General features: G+C 41.4%; 1 long non-coding RNA gene across 3 annotated transcripts; it reads left to right on the forward strand.

The window, feature by feature from the left end:
• Nucleotides 1-782: 782 nt before the first annotated feature.
• Nucleotides 783-7,836, forward strand: LOC115289673. Of its 3 annotated transcripts, XR_003907772.1 has the most exons (6): nt 783-1,292; nt 2,916-3,275; nt 3,409-3,598; nt 6,185-6,264; nt 7,106-7,274; nt 7,757-7,836. It is a non-coding gene; the product is annotated as an uncharacterized LOC115289673 (long non-coding RNA). The 3 variants fall into 3 exon arrangements; XR_003907760.1 differs by lacking the exon at nt 7,757-7,836 and having other exon boundaries at nt 7,106-7,369; XR_003907778.1 differs by lacking the exon at nt 7,757-7,836 and having other exon boundaries at nt 3,483-3,598; nt 7,106-7,369.
• The last annotated feature ends 450 nt before the right edge of the window (nt 7,837-8,286 follow it).

An 8,286-nucleotide genomic window follows, 5' to 3' on the forward strand; every position in this document is an offset into this window, starting at 1 on the left:
TCACTTGTGTTGATGAAGGCCACAGGGCACCCCTCAAGGTGAGAAATTCCAGAATGAAAGCATTAAGACTCCTAACTCCAGGGTCAGGGAATCTAGAACAAATGGGGAAAGAGTGGATGCAATGAGGAAGGACCAAATTCAATTCGGTTTTGTGTGATGACATTTTACTGCTAGCATCTCTTCTTTATTGTTACCTTTAGAGTCTGAGATAGTGAGGCTGAGAAACTCTCAAGTTCACCTAGCAATTTAAAATTGAAAAAATCAAGGTGCTTGGGTGGCTCTGTTGGTTGAGCGTCTGACTTCAATTTAGGCTATGATCTTGTGGTTCATGAGTCTGAGCCCACCATCGGGCTCTATGCTGACAGCTTGGAGCCTGGAGCCTGCTTCTGATTCTGTGTCTCCCTCCCTCTGCCCCTCACCAGCTCACGCAAATAAACACACACACAAAATTTTTTTACTTGGAAAAAACATATGATTCCCACTCAGTGTTGCCTATTCAGCCTTGCTAGCCTTTCCTGCTTCTGGTCCCCTTAGAAAATCCCTGGATCTGGTTTTGACTCAGGAACATTTCTCCACCCAACTTTGGGGTCTTTCCTTTCCAATCTCCAATCCTTCCTCCAGTGCCTCCATCAATAAACATGTTCCTGTGCCTCTAGTCTAGCGCCAAAGTCTGTATTTTAAAGTGATGGTGTCACAAAGTGCCTGGTGATGTCATAAAGCGCTGGGAGATCTGGCAAAGCAGAGACTCTTGTTTCTACCGGGAAATGATTGGGATCCATAGGGCCAACATGTCTTGTGTATCTGCACCGGTTATTGTATGAATAGTTGGGGGTCTAGTTAACTTTGGGCATTTACATGTTTGGCAGATTTCTATAAAATGCCGTGTACAGAATGTAGATTTGAGGAGACGAAGTTATTAAAATGGGGTGGGGTGAGAGGAGACATGCCAATGAAAACAGACAATGTGGATTTTAATCCTTTCCACAGGAATTCAGGCGAAAGGGGAATAAAATAATTCTATAGGGTCACTTGGTAATTCAGCTTAAACGAAGCTCAGGAAAAGGAATATTTCTCAGAAGGCTGATTTATGCACTTAAAGCAACTAAGTCCCAGGTGCCATCGGAAGTAATACAACTTCAGCAATGTCCTAGCCTGCGTGCTCAGACGAACTGCCTGAATCAATTTCTAACCTCTCTTTAAAGCATTTCAGAGTCAAGTTCTACTGGGACTGTTTGAGCCCGAGACTCTCCGCTAGCAGAGGCTGCAGCACCAAGGGAAGTTCAGGGACCCAGGTAGGCTCTATATGATACACAAACTGTGTTCCAAAGTTGGCCTGGGAAGCATTTTTTTTGAAACCTAAACACATTTTCTGTAAAGAAACAAAGGTAGACACCATTAGGGTCTCTGGCTCTTATAACCCTCCAAAGCCTATTTAAACCATATGCAGGTCAAATCCCCTTTACTGCATAAAAGCTAGAAAGCAGTCACATAATCCTACAGAACTGCGGGATGTGGGGGTCAGACTTAATAAACTTTTTTTTTCATTTTTCTCTTCTCCCCCTTATTCCTTAATGAAAAGAGGATAAGAGATGGATGGAAACTTGATGGACATCCTGATTGAAGTCTCTCAACATTTTCGAAGATTTTACAGTTTATTTTTGATAACGCATGTTCCTTCGCTATGCGTAGTTTATCTTTTCTGACAGAGAAAATAGCAAGAAAATGGATCAGCAGAGAAAGAAAACAGAAATCTCTAGCAATCTCTATGGGAAGGGGGCCCATCTGGGGGGAGCTATTGTTGCTAAGTCAGGATATCTTGGAGCCAAGTGTTTCAGAGTCAGCTTTACTTGGAACCCTCAAGCTTTGGTTTGTGCCTTGGTTCCAAAGGCTTCACTCACCCAGCTCTTTATTAGGCATGCTAATAAAAAGTAAAATAAAAACATTTCTGGCAATCTAAGAGTCTTTTCCCTCAAAGTGCCCTGAAGTGGTGGTACAGAGTGGAACTAATACATCCCAAATGTAGGTAGTCAGAGGGAATGGGAAGAGAAACAAGGGCTTGGATACTTCACATACTGGATAAGAGGACCTTGATAACTGAGCAGACTGGATTTGGAATTTTCCTGTTTCCTCCTGAAAGGAGGCAGGGAACTGAATGAAGCGTTTATCTAAGTGTCAGAACCTTTTAAAAATGTTATTACAAGGATGTTGGTAAAGCGGAGTGAAGATTTTGGCAGGTACAGATGGGATTATATTTGACTGGACATATTTTCTTGCTACGTGTGAATCTGTACTTTTCTCGTATCGAGATTTTAAGGGGTTCAGATAAAGGCCTATCAGAAACTCGCCACTAACCCTCTCCTTAGCGTTCACTGTAAGGAATTTGGCATCCCAACTGTGACATGGATGGGTTCAGTTGAGGGTTTGGGAGAAGTTACTCTAAAGTAGGCATTCTAGCAGAAGTCTGGCTGAGAAAGGAATCTCCAAAACATTGCATGTGGGGCTAAGGGATGGGGTGATGGACCACTTCTAACAGGTTACCCAACTTCAAGTGCAAGTCATTTGAAAGAATCCCAGCTGGGCTTCATAGGACCCTAATGAGAGAGAACACTGAGGCCAGAAGCGTCTCCTCATGAAAAAGTTTAACGCTGGGGAGAGGACTCTAAGAAAGTCTAGATAAAGCAGTTTGAAGTTTTGTAGGAACAATACCATTTCCACAAGGTCTTAAACTCCTCAGCCTGCTGACAAAATTTTAAAATCTCCTCTTTCCCCAGGTAAGCCAGAGCAATTTTCTAGTATATGAATAATTTAAACTCAGAAGATAAAAGGAAAATCCATATGGTAGAGTAGCTAAAACGGTAATAAAAGAGAAGCAGTGTTCTTCCCCACGATACTAATGTTGGTGTGGCCGTTTACAGCACTGAAAAGCATGTCACAGTACACCTTGCACCCGGGCGGTCTCCAATGAAGTCGGATTTTGAAAGTATGCAGATCAAAGGCAAAGGGGAGAGCACATGTAGAACAAATATGAAGGAATGACATGAAACTGGGTAGGAACAGAACAAGCCAGAGGAAGAGAGAGTTACTGAAGAATGTGATGGCCCAAATTAGTGATGAACAGACGGTACAGAAGAAGGGAAAAGTAGGTAAGATGCATTGAGAACGGATGGCAGACGGAACACTGAACTGCTCTACTCCCCTTCTCTAATAAAGAAAACTGTCTTCGAACTAGAAAGATTAAACATACATGGGCAAGAAGCAACTGAAGCCCCAAATAGGTAAGCTACTTCAAAAGGTGTCTAACTTTTAAACTCTATCTAAAACTTTAGGTTCAGATACGTTATATCCTAAGATACTGAGCTTTGCAGATCGGACATCTTTAAACATATTTTTATTATGAAATTATTACAGATTCATAGAAAGGTGCCAAGAAATGCATGGAAAGGCCCTGAGCACAATCAGCCAGCCTCCCCTAATGTTTGCAGGTGGAATTTTAAAACCATTGACCACACTTCTGAGAATGCTTGGGGAATGAGAGGATTGGTACCAGAAGACTGACAGATGGACAAGTAATTTTAGAATTGTCAAACATGGAGACAAGGTAATTTTTGAGACCTATTATTTGATGAGATTGTAATAAATCTCTTGCTAAATTCTAGGAGTGGTTGATCAATATTTCCAGTATATGTGAAGCAGCGATACTAGAAGTAACGCCAAGAACAAATTGGGGCATCTCTTTTTTTCTGAAGAGAAATCTCTTGATTGATAAGCCAAATGACTATTTGCTTCCAAAATATGGTTTCCCTCCAGCTATTTGGAAGAGTCTTTCAATATACATTTGCTGACAAATTGGTTTTAACTGTGGTTTAGTTTGAGGAGTTCATTGCTAGTACCAAAGATCATTGAACCAATATCCAATTGGAAGGAGTTTTTAATGGCACGTCACAGCACTTTTGTACCAGCTCAGATGACTGAATAACAACTCAAAAATGACTTTGGCTTTTGGAACACTAGGCTGAAACCAAGATGAATTCTGATAATTGTTAAAGAATCATGCCATAGAATTACAAAAATGTGAGAAATGTAGGGTTTATTTATTTATTTAGCACAAGGTGGGGAAAGGGACAGAGGGAGAGAAAGAGAAAATCCCAAGCAGGCTCCATGCTCAGCATGGAGCCCATCATGGGACTCAATCTTCTGACCCAAGCCAAAATCAAGAGTCAGATGCTCAACCCACTTAGCTACCCAGGCACCCCAAGAAATATGTTATAACAGCAATAATTGTGAAAAGACTTTGGGGTTCTAGTTGACATCTTAATATGAATAAGAAATGAGAAAAACTAATGATTCGAAGACATTATGTAACACAAGATATGATAGCTCTTTGCAGTGTCAAAACCTATTTAAAATATTGTGCTCCACTGTAAGTTCCAATTTTAAGAGGGGTACAGACAAGTCATTACTCATTCAGACACAGATAAGCATTCTGGCGACACTCATTTTAAGGAGAGAGACTGAAGCAGCCGGGTTTGTCATAGTTGTCTTCATGTATGGGAACGGCTATCATGTGAGAAAAGGATTGGATCAGTTCTCTGTCTATATGGAAGATACAGTAAATTGTCTTAAATTAGTATAAGGTGAATCTTTTACTAATTAGAAACAGGGGGTCAGACACAATATTTTAGTAGGTCAATCAATTTGAGCGTTTGAAGCATAAGAGGGAGATCTTGAAGTGTGGGAATTAGCAGTTTGAAGTTTGAATGAGAGAATCAGAAAATGGGTCAAAGCAGGCATTCATTTCTTGGGATTCATTTCATCTTAAAGAGTCTTTTTTTCTGACTTCAGAGAAACCCAAATTTGTTTGTATGTGCAACTCTCTGGAGGGGTGGTCTTTAATAGTCCACAGATCCCCAAAGATTCCATAACCTTAAAATGCAAACTTTCCTTGTATAAGATCAGAAAATGACAATGACTAATAAGGGGACACTTTAGGGGCACCTCAGTGGCTTGTCAGTTAAGCACCTGAGTCTTGACTACAGCTCAGTTGATGATCTCAAGGTCATGGGATCAAGCCCCACGTTAGACTCCGTGCTGAGCATGGAGCATGTTTGGGATTCTCTCTCTCTGTCTCTCTGTCCCTCTCCTGCTCTCTTGCTCTTTCTGTCTCCAAATAAAGAAAGAAACTTAAAAAATATAAATAAGGCGACACTTTAGGAGCATGCACACTTAGAGAAATGAGGATAAACTGTTATAGAGCATAAGGACAACTGGGCGAGAACACAGTGATCACATTCAGTGGAAGGAACTTTGAAATTGCGGGAGTCAGCGGCAGTCCAAATGCTTTGGAAAAGTTTCACAAAATAAAAATCCTAACATGCCTGGAAGAGGTGTGACATATATATCGAACAAGGTAAATGATGTGCAAAGCAACAATACAAGAGCTGTCAGAAAGCCAAGGGGCAGACTAATTTAAAATATATGGTGCAGAAAAGGGCTGCAAGGTCAAATGAAGGAAAGTTTTAGTGGGAGGGAGCCAGAGGTTTAAAGAAACCCTTGTGGAGAGGGTCGGACATTAGCTAGATCTGAGAGTCAAGACTCCCTTTCTTTTATTTTGACCAAAATAGCTTTTTAAACTTTCTTCTCATTATGTCTCCTGGGTAAAAACACATCATTCACATAAGAAGTACCTAAGTGTTTGAAAATCACTATTAAGTCACCCCTTGATCTTCTTGCTTCTACCTTCAAGAGTTCCCAGTCTTTAGGGAGGAGACTATCTCCAGTGAAGAGCCTTGCAGAACTTGATGAGGAGTCAGGATTTGACATGAGAGAAAATAAAGCCTCTGCCAGGCTCTGATTAAGCGTTGTGTCATGACAAAAGAAAAAAAATTAAAGAAGAGCATTTTGAGTCACAACGTTGAATGGGACTCTATTGGGGAAAGGCCAAGAGTAAGTCTCTCATGACCGGTGTCAGGACAGAGGAGTGCGAATGGAAGGATGGGAAAACAGAGAAACATCACAAAGGTTGGGTTGCAGAGCGTGGTGATATGCAGATGTGTGATGAATGAAATATCAGAGATTGAACTCTCCTTGACTTTGTAATGTACTTGGCAGCCTCAGTCCTCATACAGGTGCAACTTGGAGAAAATACCAGCATTCATTTGTCACATCTTTTTTATTACATGTGAAGCCCAGAAGTATGATAGCCATGGAAGGAAATGCGAAAACTCAGGGTGCTTTCCCAATGGAGCAGAGTAAGGAAGACCAAAGGTATGTCATGACTGGATTTTGTGTCATGGTCACTGAAAGGAAAGAGTAAATGTCCAAGAGGAACTAGAGGGACTCGTGCAGAGTTGGATTCTGGAAGTTGTCTAAGAATTAGCTTGCAGAGGAAGCCCGGGGTATAGCATGGCAATCCTCTCTCCCCGCTCTGTCTGGGGAGGGGAGGATAGAGAAGAGGGTGCAAGGGAATGCTCCATGCAGGTAGGGAGGGCACCACTTATCTGGTAAAGGCAAACTAAACTAAACTGACACTTCCTGAGCCTCTACTAGGTGTCAATCAATTTACATATATTTTTGTTTGTTTTTTAAACCTTGGAATAACCCAAGAAGGAAGAATGAGACAAGGGGGAGGCACAATGAGAATCAAGTGAGCACTCTGTTGATTGTTTCTATTGCTAATAGTCCTTGGAAAGGCTTCTTTCCAGGGAGAAATAGGTAGCCTCTTTGGGCAAAAAGCCTATGCCTTCTCTGAGACAAGGAGATGCTCCAGGTAAATAATTGTGAAACTTTAGGGGAAATACTTGTCTTGGAATATCATCTGTGAGAAACGATGTCAAGATTAGGCTTCATGATCAAAGAATATTGATTATAGAACAGACAGGACCATAAGAGTTCATGTGGTCTCCTTCTCCCTCTGTGAAGAGGAAGTGTAATTATCATTAGGCCTCCTTCTGCAAGGGACCCGGGCTCAGATAGAAGGAAAGCCAGAACAGAGGTGGTAACTTGTCCTAGGTGCCTTCATCATGTAGTTCTCTGACAGTTTGTGAATCTTAAGTTCACAACCCTGTGATAACCTTGAAGTTCTCACTCTAACATCTACTTTTTGCAGGAACATTGCATCGATTTCCACTGTGAATACATACGTTATCAACTTGCATAAACTGATTTATTTGACACCCATTTATTTGACCTTTCCTGTCCCAGCCCAGGAGAGAGGACATCTATGGCCCACATTCCCTCAAGAGTCAGTGGAAGATTTAGATAATGGCAAAGATTGGGTATGCCACATTCTCTCAGGGATGTAGCACTTGAAAGGAAAGAGATTGCTTGCTTCCAGAGCTTGGTAGAAAATAAATGTAGCTAACTCCTTTCATGCTGGGTAGATTTAGTTGCTTTCCCTGAGGGACTAATATTTCTTCAGAGGGTTATTTTTTCTTGAAATCTTTGTGAATGTCTGAGAAGAGGTCCCTACAGAGAAAACTACCTCAGTCACAGGCACAATGGCCTCTGAATTATGTTACAATTTCTAGTGTGAATGCTATGTTAATGTAGTATCATGGGTGACAACGAAAATGCACCCAAGTCACGAAATTCAAATTTATGACTTTAGCAACAGTCTTAACTTCTCCCACTCTGGTGTGCTCAGTGTTTTATGTTGTTGTACTTCCAGTGAAATTTATGCTCCGATGTGCATTGTGAGTGAGTTATGGTTACTCTGAGAACCTTAATTTTGCATTTCCTGACTTCTGTGTGTTCAAAGGGACAACCTTTCAAAAATGGCCAACAGAAAAGGCACAGTGGACCAGCTGATGTGTAATTCCTGTGCCTGTGGAATGAAAGTGATGAACCTCCATGGTTTCTTTGTGTCTGTTTCCAGTCTACAGTTTACAGGAACAGAGGGAGATGGTCAGGGGAGGGGTGGAACTTGGCAGCTTCTGGTGGATTTCAATCCAGGAGACAAGCATGAGTCAATGGAAATGTAAAAGAACATGGGGACGCCTGGGTGGCTTAATCAGTTAAGCATCCGACTCTTGATTTCAGCTCAGGCCATGACCCACAGTAGTGGAGAGTGGAGCCCACTTGAGATTCTCTCTCTTTCTCCCTTTGCCCCTCCCCCTCCTCAAAAGAAAATACAAGGGAAAAGAACACGAATTGTTGTCGTTATGAGAGTTTTCATTCATTGAACAGCCACTACATGGCAGGACTTGGTCTAAGTATTTCACCTAAGATTTTCATGTTAATTTTCGTTAATGTTTATTTATTTTTAAAGAGAGAGAGCCCATGAGCCCA

This window comes from Suricata suricatta, chromosome 1 (genome assembly GCF_006229205.1).
Source record: "Suricata suricatta isolate VVHF042 chromosome 1, meerkat_22Aug2017_6uvM2_HiC, whole genome shotgun sequence".
Lineage (NCBI taxonomy): Eukaryota > Metazoa > Chordata > Mammalia > Carnivora > Herpestidae > Suricata > Suricata suricatta.